Source organism: Oncorhynchus clarkii, chromosome 26 (assembly GCF_045791955.1).
Source record: "Oncorhynchus clarkii lewisi isolate Uvic-CL-2024 chromosome 26, UVic_Ocla_1.0, whole genome shotgun sequence".
Taxonomy (NCBI): domain Eukaryota; kingdom Metazoa; phylum Chordata; class Actinopteri; order Salmoniformes; family Salmonidae; genus Oncorhynchus; species Oncorhynchus clarkii.
The window spans coordinates 32,083,540-32,103,339 of NC_092172.1; the positions used below are offsets into that span (position 1 = coordinate 32,083,540).

Here is a 19,800-nt window from a genome sequence, read left to right on the forward strand (position 1 = left end):
ATCCCTGGCCTGGTCCACTGTGTCAGAGAGTGTAACATCCCTGGCCTGGCCCACTGTGTCAGAGAGTGTAACACCCCTGGCCTGGTCCACTGTGTCAGAGAGTGTAACATCCCTGGCCTGACCCACTGTGTCAGAGAGTGTAACATCCCTGGCCTGACCCACTGTGTCAGAGAGTGTAACACCCCTGACCTGGTCCACTGTGTCAGAGAGTGTAACATCCCTGGCCTGGTCCACTGTGTCAGAGAGTGTAACATCCCTGGCCTGACCCACTGTGTCAGAGAGTGTAACATCCCTGGCCTGACCCACTGTGTCAGAGAGTGTAACATCCCTGGCCTGACCCACTGTGTCAGAGAGTGTAACATCCCTGGCCTGGTCCACTGTGTCAGAGAGTGTAACATCCCTGGCCTGGTTCACTGTGTCAGAGAGTGTAACATCCCTGGCCTGGCCCACTGTGTCAGAGAGTGTAACATCCCTGGCCTGGTCCACTGTGTCAGAGAGTGTAACATCCCTGGCCTGACCCACTGTGTCAGAGAGTGTAACATCCCTGGCCTGACCCACTGTGTCAGAGAGTGTAACATCCCTGGCCTGACCCACTGTGTCAGAGAGTGTAACATCCCTGGCCTGGTCCACTGTGTCAGAGAGTGTAACATTCCTGGCCTGGCCTACTGTGTCAGAGAGTGTAACATCCCTGGCCTGGTCCACTGTGTCAGAGAGTGTAACATTCCTGACCTGGTCCACTGCGTCAGAGAGTGTAACACCCGTGACCTGGTCCACTGTGTCAGAGAGTGTAACACCCGTGACCTGGTCCACTGTGTCAGAGAGTGTAACACCCGTGACCTGGTCCACTGTGTCAGAGAGTGTAACATCCCTGGCCTGACCCACTGGGCCTGGCAACAAATAACCCTCTGCTTCTCCTTTCTGTCATGGAGTCCATCTATCTATAGCACCAGCTTACAAAACATATTTGTGTTTGTCATGTTTTGATCAAGTCACTGTTGTCCAGATCTAGCATAGTAGTAGCTTATTCGAAAACCTTTTCGGACTTTGTTAAGAGTCCGGAAAAGAGTGAGTGGAGTTTTTCATTGCGTACCACTGGTGTTTGAGCAAGGGGGTGTGCTCTCTCTCTCTCTACATCTTCGGCTCGGTCAAAGAGGAACCTTGTTAGCGTAAGTTGTTGACCTTGCTGTTTATAAAATGCCCTTTTCATAAGCAGCATAGAGGTCCACTGTGACCCCACATAGCCCATACTAGCAACAGGCTGTGTGGGCAGCTAGCAGGCCAGTTTGCCATTGAGGGACTGGCATAGCCGTACACACCCAGACAAGTCTGGTCCCACAGGAAAGGCTCAGAGACAGAGTCCCACCTCTGACATCAGCCTAGCCACTGGGCCTTAGATGAGGAGCAGGCCAGAGCAGGCCACAGTCAGTTCAGTGTCCTGACACTCTTGTCCTGAACAAGGGAGGTCTCACAGATCACACATGCTGAACCAGTGTGGGGCAGGGCTGAAGTTTGAACCAAATGCTGTATCTGTATATGTGTAGACCGTGTTACCAGGTAAATATTAGAGCATTGATTTGGTGATGTTATGTAAGCCAATCATATCTCTCCCTGGAACAGAGATAAACTCTAAAACCATTAGACCTTTTCAGTGTTTTCAGTCAGACCTGGGTTCAGATCATAGACAGACGGTTCTTTCAAATAATTTGAGTATTTGATTAAGCCTGCCTGGAGTGCCAGGTGGGAGGGGTTTGCACTGTTTGGTCTTTTCTATTGGTTCCATGGCAATAGGCAAGATCAATCAAGCACTGATAAAGTATTTGAAATGATTTCCATTAGTATTTGAAATGAGTTACGTTTTCAGTTGGTGCCATTAACCAAAAAACAAAGCAGATGTTTGATCTGCTAACCCGTGTTAGCTGTCTAACTTGTATCCTCAACTTCCAGCTTTCTCACATTTGTAGAAAAGGGAGGAGAGAACTTTGAACATGTTTATTTCCAAACTGTTCCAACCCCCAATCGACTACTTTGTGAAGGTGAAGTTGATGATAGAGGCAGGTACATTGACTTCCATTGGTTTTGGTTAGAAATTCAAACGCTAAAGTTAGCGGTTGGTGATAGAGAAACAAACCCAAAGTGTGTATTACAGTCTCTCTTTGTGCATAGACTGTTTCAGGGTAAGGAAATAAATGAGTCATTTTGTAATTTGGGTGAACTATCCCTTTTATTCTTAATTAGAAATACATGCAGTATTTCTACATATTTAGTCTATTTCTGTCAGATAATATAACCATATTTTGCTATTAACAGTTTTTTATTGAGCAATACAACCATCATTGAATACTTGAATAAGTGTCATTGAATAAGTGCATTGCTTCAGTTGTTGTAATGAAGACAATTACTCATTTTAAATGTTGCTTTCATGTCCACTTTAAATGTGATCATTGATTAAAAAACAAAGCTAATTTCATTACCGGTCAACCATGCAACTTTACAAAGCAGTTCAATTGATGATGTCAACCCATTATTACTCATTCTTTTGTAAGAGATATATTACAATTACAATTGTTCTGTTTTTTATGACAGGAGATATGCGCTTACAATGAGAAACAATATGTGGTAGGCCTGCAGAATGTCACAAGAAGCTCCGGCCTCAGTCAGGGGCGGCAGGGTAGCCTAGTGGTAAGGGCGTTGGACTAGTAACCGGAAGGTTGCAAGTTCAAATCCCCAAGGTACAAATCTGTTGTTCTGCCCCTGAACAGGCAGTTAACCCACTGTTCCTAGGCAGTCATTGAAAATAAGAGTTTGTTCTTAACTGACTTGCCTAGTTAAATAAAGGTAAAATATTTGTTTAAATCACCATTATATTTATGTCCACTAGATGGCAGGAGTGTATCAGCTAAAAGTAAGCAAACTGATGCATACAGTATCTAGTGATTCTGGTCAAAAGGGCCTGGCCAATGACGTGCATTTGGTTGACAGGTAAAGTACATAATATAGTAAAGGAGAGTAACACATACCGCCAACCACAGATTTGAATCAGATTCAAATGGGTTTTTTTTCCCACTGAAGTTTAAAGAGCACAGGCTGTGGTAAACTGAACAAATTCTGGAGAAAAAGATTATACAGAAGGTAGCTGGGTGGAAAAACAGACAGACAGATGGACGGACAGTTTATCAGCTGCCTTTAAAGCATGTATCGGATACAGAGAAAGGACCCAAACACTGAGATTATGGGGGTGAAGATCAGAGTGATGAGCCATGGTAGATCTACACCAACCACAGTAGAACCCTGATCTGAAAACACAAACCATGTATGAGACAGAGTCAGTTAGTGGACCACAACATCTAGGTCCTTACCAGCTCCCTACTGTGGATCACAACATGTTGGACAAAACAAATCACTAAATCATGGGAACTCTTATCAGCAGATAGTGGACCACAACATCTAGGTCCTTACCAGCTCCCTACTGTGGATCACAACATGTTGGACAAAATAAATCACTAAATCATGGGAACTCTTATCAGCAGATAGTGGACCACAACATCTACAATGCCTTCAGAAAGTATTCACACACCTTGACTCTTCCCACATTTTGTTGTGCTACAGCTACACACAAATACCCCATAATGTAAAAGTGGATTTATGTTTTTCAAAATATTTATCAATGAACTAAAAATGAAAAGCTGAAATGTCTTGAGTCAATAAGTATTCAACCCCTTTGTTATGGAAAGCCTAAATAAGTTCAAGTGTAAACATTTGCAAAATAAGTAACATAATAAGTGTCAGGGACTCACTCTGTGTGCAATAATACACTCTTAGAAAACAAAAGGTGCTATCTAGAACCTAAAATGGTTATTTGGCTGTCCCAATTGGAGAACCCTTTTGGTTCTAGGTAGAACCCTTTCCACAGAGTGGGGACATCCAAAGAACCGTTTTAAGTTCTAGATAGCACCTTTTGTTTTTTTTCTAAAAATGTACTGTTTAACATGGTTATTGAATGACTTCATCTCTGTACCCCACACATACAATTATTTGTAAGGTTCCTCAGTCGAGCAGAACATTTCAAACACAGATTCAACCTTAAAGACCAGGGAGGTTTTCCAATGCCTCAAAGAGGCATTGGAAAATCTATTGGTAGATGGGTCAAAATAAATAAAAAAAGCAGACATTGAATATCTCTTTGAGCCTGGTCAAGTTATTAATTACTATTTAGTTGATGTATCGATACACCCAGTCACTATAAAGATACAGGCATTCCTCCTAACTCAGTTGCTGGAGAGGAAGGAAACCACTCAGAGATTTCACCATGAGGCCAATAGTGACTTTAAAAGCAGTTACAGAGTTTCATGGCTGTGAAAGGAGAAAACTGAGGATGGATCAACAACATTGTAGTTACTTCACAATATTAACCTGATTGACCGAGTGAAAAGAAAAGAACAGAATAAAAATATTCCAAAATACGCATCTTGTTTTCAACAAGGTACTAAAGTAATACTGCAAAAAATGTGGCAAAGCAATTCACTTTTTGTCCTGAATACAAAGTGTTAAGTTTGGGGCAAATCCTGTACAACACATTACTGAGTACCACTCTTCATATGTTCAAGCATAATGGTGGCTGCATCATGTTATGAGTATGCTTGTAATCGTTAAGGATTGGAGAGTTATTCAGGATAAAAAAGAAACAGAATGGAGCTAAGCACAGGAAAAATCCTAGAGGAAAATTAAATCACCTTTCAGTAGGACAATAACCTAAAAGACAAGGCCACATCTACACGGGAGTTTCTTACCAAGGAGACAGTGCATGTTCTTGAGTGGCAAAGTTACAGTTTTGACTTAAATCTACTTGAAAATCTATGGCAAGACCTGAAAATGTTTGTCTACTAATAAAATAATAATGGGCAAATGTTGCACAATCCAGGTGTGGAAAGCTCTTAGAGACTTACCCAGAAAGACACACAGCTGTAATCGCTTCCAAAGGTGATTCTAACATGTATTGACTCAGGGGTGTGAATACTTATGTAAAATAGATATGTCTGTATTTCATTTTTTTAAATCTAAAAACATGTTTTCACTTTGTCATTATGGGTTATTGTTTGTAGATGGGTGAGAAAGAAAATCAATTTAATCCATTTTGAATTCAGGCTGTAACACAACAAAATGTGGAATAAGTCTAGGAGTATGAATACTTTCTGAAGGCACTGTAGGTCCTTACCAGCTCCCTACTGTGAATCACAACGTTGGACAAAATACATCACATAATTATGGGTATTCTTATCAGATCACACTAAAACAAACACTATTCTAACATTTCATACGTTTTACATGATAAAGAACCAGATGGTGATGTGGAAACTACTCACCTGTAAAGGTGAGCTGAGTCCCATTCCCAATCTCAAATACATTATCTCTCCACATGCCACAGTAATACAGGCCCAGGTCACTGTCTGTTAGGTTCAATATGGTCAGGTCAACAGTTGGCACAGCTTTGTTATATACAGGCACAAATCGTCTGCCAAATTGGGCCGTGGATCTTAGATTCTTATCCTGTTTTACAAAGGTAAAGGTGGCCTGCGACAGTGTGGTATTGGGACGCAGAACAAACCATATGATGTCGTATTTCACCGTGATATCACATTCTAGATTGATGGTGCCTCCAAGTGTCACCTGTTGGACAGTCACATCAGCTGTGGCCAGCACCCAGATCAAAGCACCTGGAAAAGTAAGAGCATGTGTTAGCATGGGACATGTCTGCTTTATAGGGAATGTTATTACATAATTGACCAAACACTGAAAACGTTTTTATGTGGCTCTTTACTTCACTTTTTCTTTATTTTATACTATTTTCTACATTGTAGAATAACAGTAAAGACATCACAACTATGAAATAACAAATATGGAATCATGTAGTAACCAAAAAAGTGTTAAACAAATCAAAATATATTCTTCAAAGTAGTGACCCTTTGCCTTGATGACAGCTTTTCACACTCTTGGCATTCTCTCAAACAGCTTCACGAGGAATAGTTTTCCAACAGTCTTGAAGGAGTTCCCACATATGCTGAGCACTTGTTGGCTGCTTTTCCTTCACTCTGCGGTCCAACTCATCCCAAACCATCTCAATTGGGTTGAGGTTGGGGGATTGTGGAGGCCATGTCATCTGATGCAGCACTCGATTGCTCTCCTTCTTGGACAAATAGTCCTTACACAGCCTGGAGGTGTGTATTGGGTCATTGTCCTGTTGAAGAACAAATGATAGTTCCACTAAGCGCAAACCAGATGGGATGGCATATCGCTGCAGAATGCTGTAGTAGCCATGCTGGTTAAGCTTGCAATGAATTCTAAATAAATCACAGACAGTGTCACCAGCAAAGCACCCCCACGCCATCACACCTCCTCCTCGATGCTTCATGGTGGGAACCACACACGCTGAGCTCATCCGTTCACCTACTCTGCTTTTCACAAAGACACGGCGGTTGGAACCAAAAACCTAAAATTTGGACTCATCAGACCAAAGAACAGATTTCCACTGGCCTAATGTCCATTACTTGTGTTTCTTGGCCCAAGAAAGTATCTTCTTATTATTGGTGTCCTTTAGTAGTGGTTTATTTGTAGCAATTTGACCATGAAGGCCTGATTCACGCAGTCTCCTCTGAACAGTTGATGTTGAGATGTGTCTGTTAGTTGAACTCTGTGAATCATTTATTTGGGCTGCAATCTAAGGTGCAGTTAACGCTAATGAACTAATCCTCTGCAGCAGAGGTAACTCTGGGTCTTCCTTTCCTGTGGCAGTTCTCATGAGAGCCAGTTTCATCGTAACGCTTGATGGTTTTTGCGACTGCACTTTCAAAGTTCTTGTATTGACTGACCTTCATGTCTTAAAGTAATGATGGATAGTCGTTTCACTTTGCTTATTTTAGCTGTTCTTGCCATAATATGGACTTGTCTTTTACCAAATAGGGTTATCTTCTAAATACCACCCCTACCTTGTCACAACACAAGTGATTGGCTCAAATGCACTATAAGAAGGAAAGAAATTCCACAAATGAACTTTTAACAAGGCACACCTGTTAAATGAAATGCATTCCAGGTGACTACCTCATCAAACTGGTTGAGAGAATGCCAAGAGTGGAGCTGTCATCAAGGCAAAGGGTGGCTATTTGAAGAAAATATAAAATATAAAATATTTATTTATTTGTTTAACACTTTTTTTGGTTACGAAACTATTCTCAATGTGTTATTTCATTTTTTTCACTATTATATTACAATGTAGAAAATAGTAAAGAATAAAGAAAAAACCCTCGATACACTATGACTTGTAGGCCTCTCTTGGTCTCTCACCCACTGTGAAATTTAGTGGAGGATCGGTGATGATCTGGGGGTGCTTCAGCAAGGCTGGAATCAGACAGATTTGTCTTTGTGAAGGACACATGCATCAAGCCACGTACAAGGTTGTCCTGGAAGAAAACTTGCCTCCTTCTGCTCTGACAATGTTCCCCAACTCTGAGGATTGGTTTTTCCAGCAGGACAATGCTCCATGCCACACTGCCAGGTCAATCAAGGTGTGGATGAAGGACCACCAGATCAAGACCCTGTCATGGCCAGCCCAATCTCCAAACCTGAACCCCATTGAAAACCTCTGGAATGTGATCAAGAGGGAGATGGATGGTCACAAGCCATCAAACAAAGCCGAGCTGCTTGAACATTTGCGCCAGGATTGGCATAAAGTCCCCCAACATCAATGTGAAAGACTGGTGGAGGGCCTGCCAAGACGTGTTGTTGTGTTGTTTAAAAATGAATTTGAACTTATTTTCTTTGCATTATTCGAAGTCTGACAACACTGCATATCTTTTGTTATTTTGACAAGTTGTCATTGTCTGCAAATAAATGCACTAAATGACAATATTTAGATTTGGAATTTGGGAGAAATGTTGTAAGTAGTTTATAGAATAAAACAAAAAAAATAATTTTACCCAAACACATACCTATAAATAGTAAAAACCAGAGAAACTGATAATTTTGCAGTGGTCTCTTAATTTTTTCCAGACCTGCATATATATATATATATATATATATATATATATATATATATATATATATATATATATAGAGAGAGAGAGAGAGAGAGAGAGAGAGAGAGAGAGCGAGAGAGAGAGAGAGAGAGAGAGAGAGCGAGAGAGAGAGCAGAGTTTTCCATCGTATTCCCCCATGTTAGGCTAGCTTCCTCTCTGTAGTGTATGTAGGTCTTTGTTAACAAATATTTACGGTGTGATTTTTTGATAACACTTTACATTACAGTGCTCTTATTACTGTGTAATTAGTCCTGTAAGTACAATTTAAGTATTGCAATCACTCATTACAATCATTACATTGTACCTAGGGTAGGTTACTGCTGTAAGTTAGTGTAAGTACAATGTAACAATGCTTGTTCATCTGCACGTACAGGTATAATTACACAGTAATAAGGGCACTGTAATGTAAAGTGTTACAGATTTTTCCAAATGGTGGAACTAAATAGAGTTGAAGTCGGAATTTACATACACCTTAGCCAAATAGATTTAAACTCAGTTTTTCACCATTCCTGACATTTAATCCTAATAAAAAGACCCTGTTTTAGGTCAGTTAGTATCACCACTTTATTTTAAGAATGTGAAATGTCAGAATAATAGTAGAGAGTATTATTTATTTCAGCTTTTATTTCTTTCATCACATTCCCAGTGGGTCAGAAGTTTATATACACTCAATTAGTATTTGGTAGCATTGCCTTTAAAATGTTTAACTTCAGGTAGCCTTCCACAAGCTTCCCACAATAAGTTGGGTGTATTTTGGCCCATTCCTCCTGACAGAGCTGGTGTAACTGAGTCAGGTTTGTAGGCCTCCTTGCTCGCACACGCTTTTTCAGTTCTGCCCACAATTTTTCTGTATGATTGATGTCAGGGCTTTGTGATGGCCACTCCAATACCATGACTTTGTTGTCCTTAAGCCATTTTGCCACAACTTTGGAAGTATGCTTGGGGTCATTGTCCATTTGGAAGACCCATTTGCGACCAAGCTTTAACTTCCTGACAGATGTCTTGAGATGTTGCTTCAATATATCCACATAATTTCCCTTCCTCATGATGCCACCTATTTTGTGAAGAGCACCAGTCCCTCCTGCAGCATGCACCCCCACAACATGATGCTGCCACCCCCGTGCTTCACAGTTGGGATGGTGTTCTTCGGCTTGCAAACCTCCCCCTTTTTCCTCCAAACATAACGATGGACATTATGGCCAAACAGTTCTATTTTTGTTTCATCAAACTAGAGGTAATTTCTCTAAAAAGTACAATCTTTGTCCCCATGTGCAGTTGCAAACCGTAGTCTGGCTTTTTTATGGCAGTTTTGGAGCAGTGGCTTCTTCCTTGCTGAGCTGCCTTTCAGGTTATGTCGATATAGGACTCGTTTTACTGTGGATATAGATACTTTTGTACCTGTTTCCTCCAGCATCTTCACAAGGCCCTTTGCTGTTGTTCTGGGATCGATTTGCACTTTTCGCACTAAAGTGCGTTCATCTCTAGAAGACAGAGCGCATCTCCTTCCTGAGCGGTATGACGGCTGCGTGTTCCCATGGTGTTTATACTTGCATACTATTGTTTGTACAGACGAACGTGGTACCTTCAGGCGTTTGTAAATTGCTCCCAAGGATGAACCAGACTTGTAAAGGTCTATCATTTTTTTCTGAGGTCTTGGCTGATTTCTTGTGATTTTCCCATGATATCAGGCAAAGAGGCACTGAGTTTGAAGGTAGGCCTTGAAAAACATCCACAGGTACACCTCCAATTGACTCAAATGATGTAAATTAGCCTATCACAAGCTTCTAAAGCCATGACATTTTCTGGAATTTCCAAGCTGTTTAAAGGCACAGTCAACTTAGTGTATGTAAACTTCTGACCCACTGGAATTGTGATACAGTCAATTATAAGTGACGTAATCTGTCTGTAAGCAATTGTTGGAAAAAGTACCTTTGTCATGCACAAAGTAGCTGTCCTAACCGACTTACCAAAACTATAGTTTGTTAACAATAAATTTGTGGAGTGGTTGAAAAATGAGTTTTAATGACTCCAACCTAAGTGTATGTAAACTTCTGTCTTCAACTGTACATAAAGTGCTTTTATTCTAAATGGTCAAACTATTTGTCTCATATATTCATTATTTGATTTTCATAGACAATACTCACTTTTGATGATGAGAATCATCATGGTCCTCATCATGCGTTGTAACAGGAACAGCCTCCCAGTCCTCACTTACAGAAACTCTGACTTAAACATGAAATGAAAGTGTGTTGGGGGTGTGGTGGAGCACAATAACCACTTCCTAAAAGGCATTCACATCCTTCTTTCAGTAACTGACAGGAAACAATGAACAAGAGAACAGCTCTAACAATTCTATGCTGTAAGTAGAAATGCATTTTATCCACTTGGGAGATACATTGTTTATATTTCATTAGTTTTAAGTACTCTGTTAATTTGGTTTAAAACATGTAAATGTGTTATGAACATTTTATTTAAATAGCCTCAGTCAATAATATGGTCTTTGTTTTTATGAAAGGTTCCATGTTCTGTGAGGCTTTTGGAGCAGTTCAAAATGAGATTCTAGTGGAACCAGGGGACACAGTCACCCTTGGCTGTGACATTACCCTGGAGTATGAGGTCATGTGGTTTGTTCTTCGTCCTGATGCCACTCTTTCAGTAGCCATCACTATAAAGACAAATACACCCCTGAGACTCAAAAGGTTTGATGGTCGTTCCGAGTCAGTGTATGACACAGGCCTGTTCCGAAGCAATCTGAGCATACTGAACATCTCAGAGAGTGACGTGGGTCTGTACTACTGTGTTGAGCAGAGGGCTAACATATTTGAGATCGGAAGTGGGACCAAGCTCTCCCTTATCAGTGGTGGTGAGTAAACTGCATTATAACTGCATAACTGTGGTTTTGCATTGGGAGCATTCTAAAAAATATACACCTGGTTCAATAAAGTTTAATCTCAAGTCAATTCAGGATATGGATTTCAATTATAAATATATACCATAACATAGTAGGAAGAAACAAATATAATAGTTATGTACTCACATGCACTTGATACATTTCTTGATTGTTTTCAATACAGTATGTTTAGAATTGTTTTTCAATTGTGATAAATATAATGAAGTCTGATTAAATCTTTATATTCCCACACCAAGAAGGCATTCTGTCATTCTGTCATTTCAGATCAGCTCTCTACTACTGTTGTTGGGATGAAGTTGTCATGGTTTATCACCTTGATCATAGCCCCCATGTTCTCTGTGCTGGGGTCTGCTCTCTGTGTCTTCTGCTGTTGACGACCTGCTAAGAAATGATTTGCACCCAATAATTCTAATTTTCACATGGAATCAGCTTTCTGAAATGTATTTTTTTTATACTTATGTGGTGCAACTCACTGTCTGTAAATCGGGTATTGGTGTTTATTGCGCATTTCATGAAGATAAAAAAAAATAGCTGTCCTCTTACACTGTAGATCCTGACAAAATGAGGATTCTGGAACAATTTGGTTGAAGCCTGTCATCTAGAGGACCAAGAGTGAATATAGGAGGACAAACAGGAATAAAATGTAAAGATGCTGAGAGTAAAAGTAACATTTCTGATGTTTTATGAAGTCTCCTGTGACACACGGGGTTAAACTTCTGCCACTCCATACATCTAAGTAGGTGGACGATGGGATCTACATGTGTCCAGATTGGTTTCACATCTTTTTATTTATTGTGTTATTCCAGTGTTGATTGCATGACCAGTATGTTCAGGGTGTTAGAGATAGAAAAGTATTGAACAAGATCATTTTAGGCATCTGATCTTAAATCATTTACGTCATATCTACCATTCCATCCAAGGACCAATTAACAAAACAGTACTGGTTTAACCATAAATCTGCAACTATAAATATATTTTTTAATCTGCTGTTATACTGTATATAGTGTATTCGGAATGTATTCAGACCGCTTGACTTTTCCCCGCATTGTTACGTTACAGCTTATTCTAAAATTGATTAAATTATATTTTTCTTCATCAGTTTACACACAATACTATTTAATTACAAAGCAATTATTTATTTTTTTACATTTTGGCACGTGTGCACACATATATATATAAAAAAAAGAAGTAGTAAATATCACATTTACATAATTATTCAGACCATGCTTCACCATATGAATGGTGCCAGTTTTCCTCCAGACGTGACAATTGGCATTCAGGCCAGAGTTTAAAAGGTCAGTCCTTTAGCTGCCTTTTGGCAAACTCCAAGTGGGCTGTCATGTGCCTTTTACTGAAGAGTGGCTTCCGTCTGGCCACTCCACCATAAAGACCTGATTGGTGGAGTGCTGCATAGATTGTTGTCCTTCTAGAAGGTTCTCTCATCTCCACAGAGGAACTCTAGAGATCCATCAGTGACCAACAGGATCTTGGTCATCTCCCTGACCAAGGTCATTCTCCCGATTGCTCAGTTTGGCCGGATGGCCAGCTCTAGGAAGAGTCTTGGTCGTTCCAAACTTCTTCCATTTAAGCATGATGGAGGCCACTGTATTCTTGGGGAACTTCAATGCTGCAGAAATATTTCAATACCTTTCCCCAGATCTGTGCCTCGACACAATCCTGTCTCGGAGCTCTACAGACAATTCCTTCGATCTCATGGCTTGGTTTTTTACCTCTGACATGCACTGTCAACTGTGGGACCTTGTTTAGCTTTCCAAATAATGTCCAATCAATTGAATTTACCACAGGTGGACTCCAATCAAGATTTAGAAACAATCAAGGAGGATCAATGGAAACAGGACGCATCGGAGCTTAATTTCGAGTCTGAATACTTATGTAAATAAGGTATGTTTTAAATGTTTTATTAATTAGATAAAATTTCTAAAAACATGTTCTCCTTGTTATTATGGGCTATTGTGTGTAGATTGAGGAAAACAACAAATATATTCCATTTTAGAATAAGGCTGTAATGTAACAAAAAGTGGAATGCAGTGAATAACAAAGACCTTGGATACAAATCAGAAAAGAGCAAGATTTTATTCAAAAGGTTAGAAACATTTGTGTCACTCCACAACTGGTTGACAATACAAAATATATATTTTTAAAACACATTGTGGACCACACAGTTGAGACACTAAAAGCAGTCAGTCAAACATTGCACATAATTTTCCTTGGAGTCCTCTAAAATAGATTAAATCTAAACATTATTGCTATCTATACATAAACAAAGTACAGTAAATAAGAGGACATTCAGGAACTTCTAAAAGGTCTGTGATAGAGGATGAGACAGCAAGCTTTGAAAAGACATTCACATTGTTACCTGATCAAATGTAGCATTTCATTATGGCTGGACAGTTGTCAAAAAAGATCCCTAATTTTTCTTGGGAACCATCATTACAAAAAGAACAGTCACGTTTATCTGAAGGGAATGTTTGTGTATCGACCAGTCTTAATATCGCGAGGGGCCAATTCACATCTACATTAGCAAAAATATTCATTAGATAACTGTACATACATCAGGCTGTCACAAAAGTGCATTTAAAAACAGCAGTGTGCACAATTTGTTACTTTCAAATTACTTTCAGTAAAAAATACAAATAAAATCCAACTATGTTGACCTTAAAGAAAATCTTGGATCATAAATACGTATTTGAACGATCCCATCATCATAAGAGGTGTAATCATACAATAGAACATAATGGTTTTAATATCAGTATAATGACAGTACAGTAAATTGTGCACATCTGTATAAACGTCTCCCCGAATAGGGAACACAGAATGTAATGCTGACAATGATCAAGCGTTATAAAGGTTGAAGAAAATCATAAGTACAGTAGTTGTACAGTAAGGCTGAGGGTTTAAAGTGATAGTTTAGGATTTTACACAACTTATTGTTAGGCTCCTCACTCTGTCAAGTCTTTGGGCCAGGAGAAACCGTAATGCATGGTTCAGTTCCCTTTAAAACAGCCACTTCAAAACGTCACATAACTTAAGCCACCACTAGCTGACGCCCAATAGAAGTGAATGGGACATTGCATTTAGAAAGCACTTTCAAAAAGATTCCACCGGCGCAAAGCAGCAATCAACATGCCCCCGAGTTTGATTTGATTGATTAGAAATGTTCATGGCAAGACCACAGACAGGGCAAAATCATAGTGCCTAGCCAACCTTAGTAATAACAAAGCCATCATTTTCGTTGTTCTGCTGTCCGTTGACATGTTTTTTTTTTTTAAGATAAATTTCACCCCTTTTTCGTGGTATCCAATTGTTTTAGTAGCTACTATCTTGTCTCATCGCTACAACTCCCGTACGGGCTCGGGAGAGACGAAGGTTGAAAGTCATGCGTCCTCCGATACACAATCCAACCAAGCCGCACTGCTTCTTAACACAGCGCGCATCCAACCCGGAAGCCAGCCGCACCAATGTGTCGGAGGAAACACCGTGCACCTGGCAACCTTGGTTAGCGCACACTGTGCCCGGCCCGCCACAGGAGTCGCTGGTGCGCGATGAGACAAGGACACCCCTACCGGCCAAGCCCTCCCTAACCCGGACGACGCTAGAGGCCAATTGTGCGTCGCCCCACGGACCTCCCAGGCGCGGCCGGTTACGAAAGAGCCTGGGCGCGAACCCAGAGTCTCCGATGGCACAGCTGGCGCTGCAGTACAGCGCCCTTAACCACTGCGCCACCCAGGAGGCCCGTTGACGTGTTTTGATTTAGAACACAGGTGGATGATGGGATCTACAGCACGGCCGAGAGAGGTTCTTCATTCAACTTTTTACGATTCCTGATGTGTAGTACTACGCCGCCTAGGCATACTGGTACCAGTACCAGCCAAGCAAGATGTTCGACAGGTAGACCTTCAAAGGCAGAAAAAAAATTACTTATAGTACTCGATTACTTCCTGGTTCTAGCATTAACATAAATGAACACAAATTGCCATACAATTGAACCAATGTCATGTCATGATTTGTCATGACAGAAAATGACTTGATAGCACTACTGCGGGGAAGTCATTGTTGCCACAATACTAACATTGACTTTGATATATTTGTGGTATTAGATAAGCAATATGGTGAAAAAAATGCCACAAAGTCAACGTACTGTATAAAACATGTGGTTAACATTCCATCTGAAGAGCTAATGGGTATGTAGGCTTTAGTTACAGCCCTGCTCAAACACCCAATTCTGCTTTTCAAGGTCCTATTGAGCAGTAGAATCTGGTGTGCTAAAGTATTAATAAAACATTGAAACAATTACAATACTTTTTGAAAAACCTGAAATTAAAAAAAGAAAGGCCTAACTCCCAGTTAAAATGTTGACAAACTTTGAAGCAAGCTAATGTGATTAATATTTTACAAAGTAGCGTATGCATTCAGGTATCAGGGCAGATATAGACAAAATTGAATTATCAATTTCCATGTGTTCTATATTGCTAACGTTCTCTGAATCATTGTAGGGAAGAATGCAATCTCAGCAGCTTTCATGTGGTCCAAAACTTGAGCGAATGACAAATTGACTTATACAAATTATACTTTTACAAAGGTAATGCACCTGCAGCACTGGAAAGTTGTTCAGGAGTCGCCTGAAGTGTGAGAGGAATGGGAGATAGTGGAATCCTGCAGTGCTGAGAGCTTGTAGAGTGGACGACTGGCTACTACTCTGAACTTAGTGTGGTGAGCTAGCGGGGACTCAGAGCTGCTGAGGCATCACCAAAGTGGTGGTACACAGAGTGGAAGAGGAAAAGTCCAGTGGTCTAGCAGAGTACCAAATGTGTACGCAGAGTAGTGTTGGGATTGTTTACTTTCTGAATTCAAGCCATTTCTCCAACTGTCTACACATTCAAATGAATAGAGGACGCGTACTGGGAGATGCATTGTTAGGAATTGTGGGGAGGTTCGGCGGTCGGGCTGTGCGTTCCCCGCAGTTGGTGGACTCAGAGCCACGTAGCTATGTCACAACAGGACACAGGACTACCGCGTCTCAGCGTTTCATTAATGGTCCCCAGATAGTGGACGCATCAGATATTAAACTGACAGGAACAGATACTACACTTTATCTTAGCCAAAAGGCAGTCAAGTATCTTAACTGTCAAACTAAATATGGCCAGAGGAGCCAGATGTGTGCATACATACAATCACACACATTCCAAAACATATTGGCACATAAACCAGATCCGACCAACTTCTAACTCCTAATCAGAGGTGATCATGACATCGAGTTAGACAACTTTACTTTCTAGTTCTACATGACAGATCCCAAACAATAACTTGGAATGCATTTGATTTCAAATATAAACAGATCTCCCATTATTTAGAATGTTGCTGTGCATTAGTTCACACCATCGCTGTCTCTGCGATGTTAAAATGTGGCCTTTCAATGACAGATTGACAGGGTTTTCACTTGATACAATTCTGTTGGTTCTACTGCAACACAAACTCATTAAGTGCTTGGTAGATTTTTGTTATACTATTTGAACCCAGTTCTGCTATTACAGCACTACACAGCTCATAATCTGCTCAGTAATCTAGTTCAATTTAAAGATCAAATGATGACTATACCTGGTGTGGTTGAAAATGGTTGGGGGGCTGCTGTGGTGGTTGAACTCTCAGTGCTACCTGAAAATATATTGTAAGCTAAATACAATTGTCATGCTTGAATAACAAATACTTCTGCACTACAAAAACGGTTATCTCAGCATTTCCCAAAAATGGTCCTGGGGACCCCAATGGGTACACGTTTTGTTTTTTTTGCCTTATCACTATGCAGCTGATTCAAATAATCAAAGCTTGATGAGCTCATTAATTTAATCAGCTGTGTAGTGCTAAGGGGGGAGGGGGGAATCACAAATGTGTACCACCTGGGGTCCCCCGGTTTGAGTTTGGTAAACCCTGGTCTATGTACTTCCAGGTTAAAGATCAGGTGACAATAATACCCCCTGGTGTGGTTGTAGATGGTTGGGGGAATGCTGTGGTGGTTGAACTCTCAATACTTCCTGAAAATAGATAAGCAAAATACACTTGTCATGCTTGAATAACAAATATCTCTGTACTACAAAAACAATTATTATTATTATTATTATCATCATCATCTACTTCCTAGTCAGGGGACAACAATACCTCCTGGTGTGGAGGTTGTACTGAAAAAATACTTCATAAGCAAAATAAGCTTCATTAGTTTGTGTTAAATAGTGCTGCAATGTTTACAATAGCAATAACAGATTATAACTGATGTTTAATCCCTTCAGTACAGCTAAGCAACAGTGGAACTTCAGAAACTGCTCTACTGTCACATGTACTTCCACTCAAACTTTTTTTGCATTAAAAAATTGACAGGAGGCTTCTTACTTGAAATTTGAATTACAAATCTCTTTAGAATTGTAGAAGCGCAGTCCACATAATAGTGTTGCTTTACATCTTCTTTGGTTACATTCCAAATTACAACAGCAAGGCCGTTGGCGTCATTCTTCAACTGGATCCTGTCCTGATAACGTGGATCCACAGTCAACTCTGACAGCTTCTTGCTATACTCGAACACTTGGCCAATTTTCTCTGTACATACACTGAAGTTTGACACAGGACACTGGTCATCATCAGGTATTTCTATGGATAGGGATTCCCCCACACGACAACAAAGTATATCCAAGAAAACTGTAAAAAAATGAGAAAAACCATATTCACTGCACAATTTTTACAGCCACAACGAAAATTAAACATTAACATTAAATAATGTTACTCTCCAGGCTTATTTTCAAGATGCTGGTGCTATCTACATACACCTTCCCTCAGCCAACGCTACAGAAAAAAAATCTAAGCAGTATTTTTAAATATTGACTAATAAAGGTGTCAAGATTATTTTCAATAAAAACATTTTTTAAAGGCTATAACGATGATTAAAAATGTACCCTAAGCGACCGATAAATGGACAATGGCAGATTTTCTTCAATCCCGTCAGTCATGTTGACTGACTCAAATTTATGCTGGTGGAACCTCTGCTGTAGTGCAGCCATGTAAATGAGCTATTGATATAATAGCTGACCATGCAATAGCTGACCATTGTAACCTGGGCATGACAATCTTTCGGTGAACCAGTGTCAGTGTCTGGTGGGCAAAAAATAGTCACCAGCCACTCAGACTATTAACTAGCTCTCAAGAACCCAAGGGGCCATACAGCCATTGGGTTCTCATTCAAACCATTGATAACAGAAAATGTGTACAACACCCTGGACGCTCTGTCTAACCGTTAATAATCATTACATACAATATGCCTTTGAAATCTCACACTACTTTCATATCACCCCATTTTAAAAACACAGATTCCTACAGAGGGGAATCCTGAGCTAATTAAAACTCTGGTCAGTGTTCAATAAAAATCAGTGGGAAAAAAACATTTTGTATCTCTAAAAAGTTATTTTGGATAATAATTGAGTGTTTAAGACTTGCAAAATCCTAGATTTTCATTAAATGCAATAAGAAATTACATTCAAATAATGTTTTTGCTTTTTAAATAGAAATTCAAAAGCCCAAATTGTGAACATTAAATTGCCAAAACATTGAAAATATACTTAGTTTGCATTTGATGACTATTTTTTCCATTCCTTAGTCATCATCTCATCTCTGCTCAGGCAGTTACAGCCAAACATTAACTATGTACTCCCCATACTGTTCTGTGTTTAGTTATCCTATTTATACTGAACAAGAATTTCAACACAAAATGTAAAGTGTTGGTCCCATGTTTCATGAGCTGAAATAAAAGATCCCAGAAATGTTCCATACAGACAAAAAAAAAAAATCTTAAATTGTGCACACATTTGTTTACATCCCTTTTAGTGAGCATTTCTTCTTTGCCAAGACAATCCATCCACCTGACAGGCATGTAATATCAAGAAGCTGATTAAACAGCATGATCATTACACAGCAACTTGTGCTGTGGAAAATAAAAAGGCCAATAAAATGTGCAGTTTTGCCACAACAAAATGCCACAGATGTCTCATGCTTTGAGGGAGTGTGCAATTGACATGCTGACTGCAGGAATGTCCACCAGAGCCGTTGCCAGAGAATTTAATATTAATTTTGCTCACAACTGCAGACCACGTACGTGTAACTACACCAGCCCAGGACCTCCACATCCGGCGTCTTTGCCTGTGGGATCGTCTGAGACCAGTCACCCGGACAGCCGATGAAACAGTTATTACAACCAAATAATTTTTGCACAAACGGTCAGAAACTGTCTCAGGGAAGCTCATCTTTGTGCTCGTCATCCTTGCCAGGATCTTGACCTGACTGTAGTTTGGCGTCTTAACCGACTTCAGTGGGCAATGCTCACCTTCAATGGCCACTGTCACTCTGGAGAAGTGTGCTCTTCACGGATGAATCCCGGTTTCAAATATACAGGGCAGATGGCAGACAGCGTAGCGTGTACGGCGTTGTGGACGAATGGTTTACTGATGTCAACGTTGTGAACAGAGTGCCCCATGGTGGTGGGGTTATGGTATGTGCAGGCATATGCTATGGACAATGAAGACTATTGCATTTTATGGATGGAAATTTGAATGGACAGAGATACCATGACGAGATCCTGAGGCCCATTGTGCCATTCATTCGCCACCATAACCTCATGTTTCAGCATGATAACACATGGCCCCATGTCGTAAGGATCTGTACACAATTCCTGGAAACTGAAAATGTCCAAGTTCTTCCATGCCAGCACCCATTGAGCCTGTTTGGGATGCTCTGGATATACGTGTAGGACAGCGTGTTCCAGATCAC

The 19,800-nt window shown here is 40.2% G+C and overlaps 1 long non-coding RNA gene and 1 pseudogene across 1 annotated transcript; one reads left to right on the plus strand and one right to left on the minus strand.

Annotated features, from left to right (window-relative positions):
• Nucleotides 1-10,376: 10,376 nt before the first annotated feature.
• LOC139385014 (uncharacterized) lies at nt 10,377-12,072 on the plus strand. The gene is made up of 3 exons (XR_011628905.1): nt 10,377-10,425; nt 10,582-10,929; nt 11,242-12,072. It is a non-coding gene; the product is annotated as an uncharacterized lncRNA (long non-coding RNA).
• Nucleotides 12,073-16,000: 3,928 nt separating this feature from the next.
• On the minus strand, nt 16,001-16,115 carry LOC139385307 (U2 spliceosomal RNA; annotated as a pseudogene).
• Nucleotides 16,116-19,800: the final 3,685 nt, after the last annotated feature.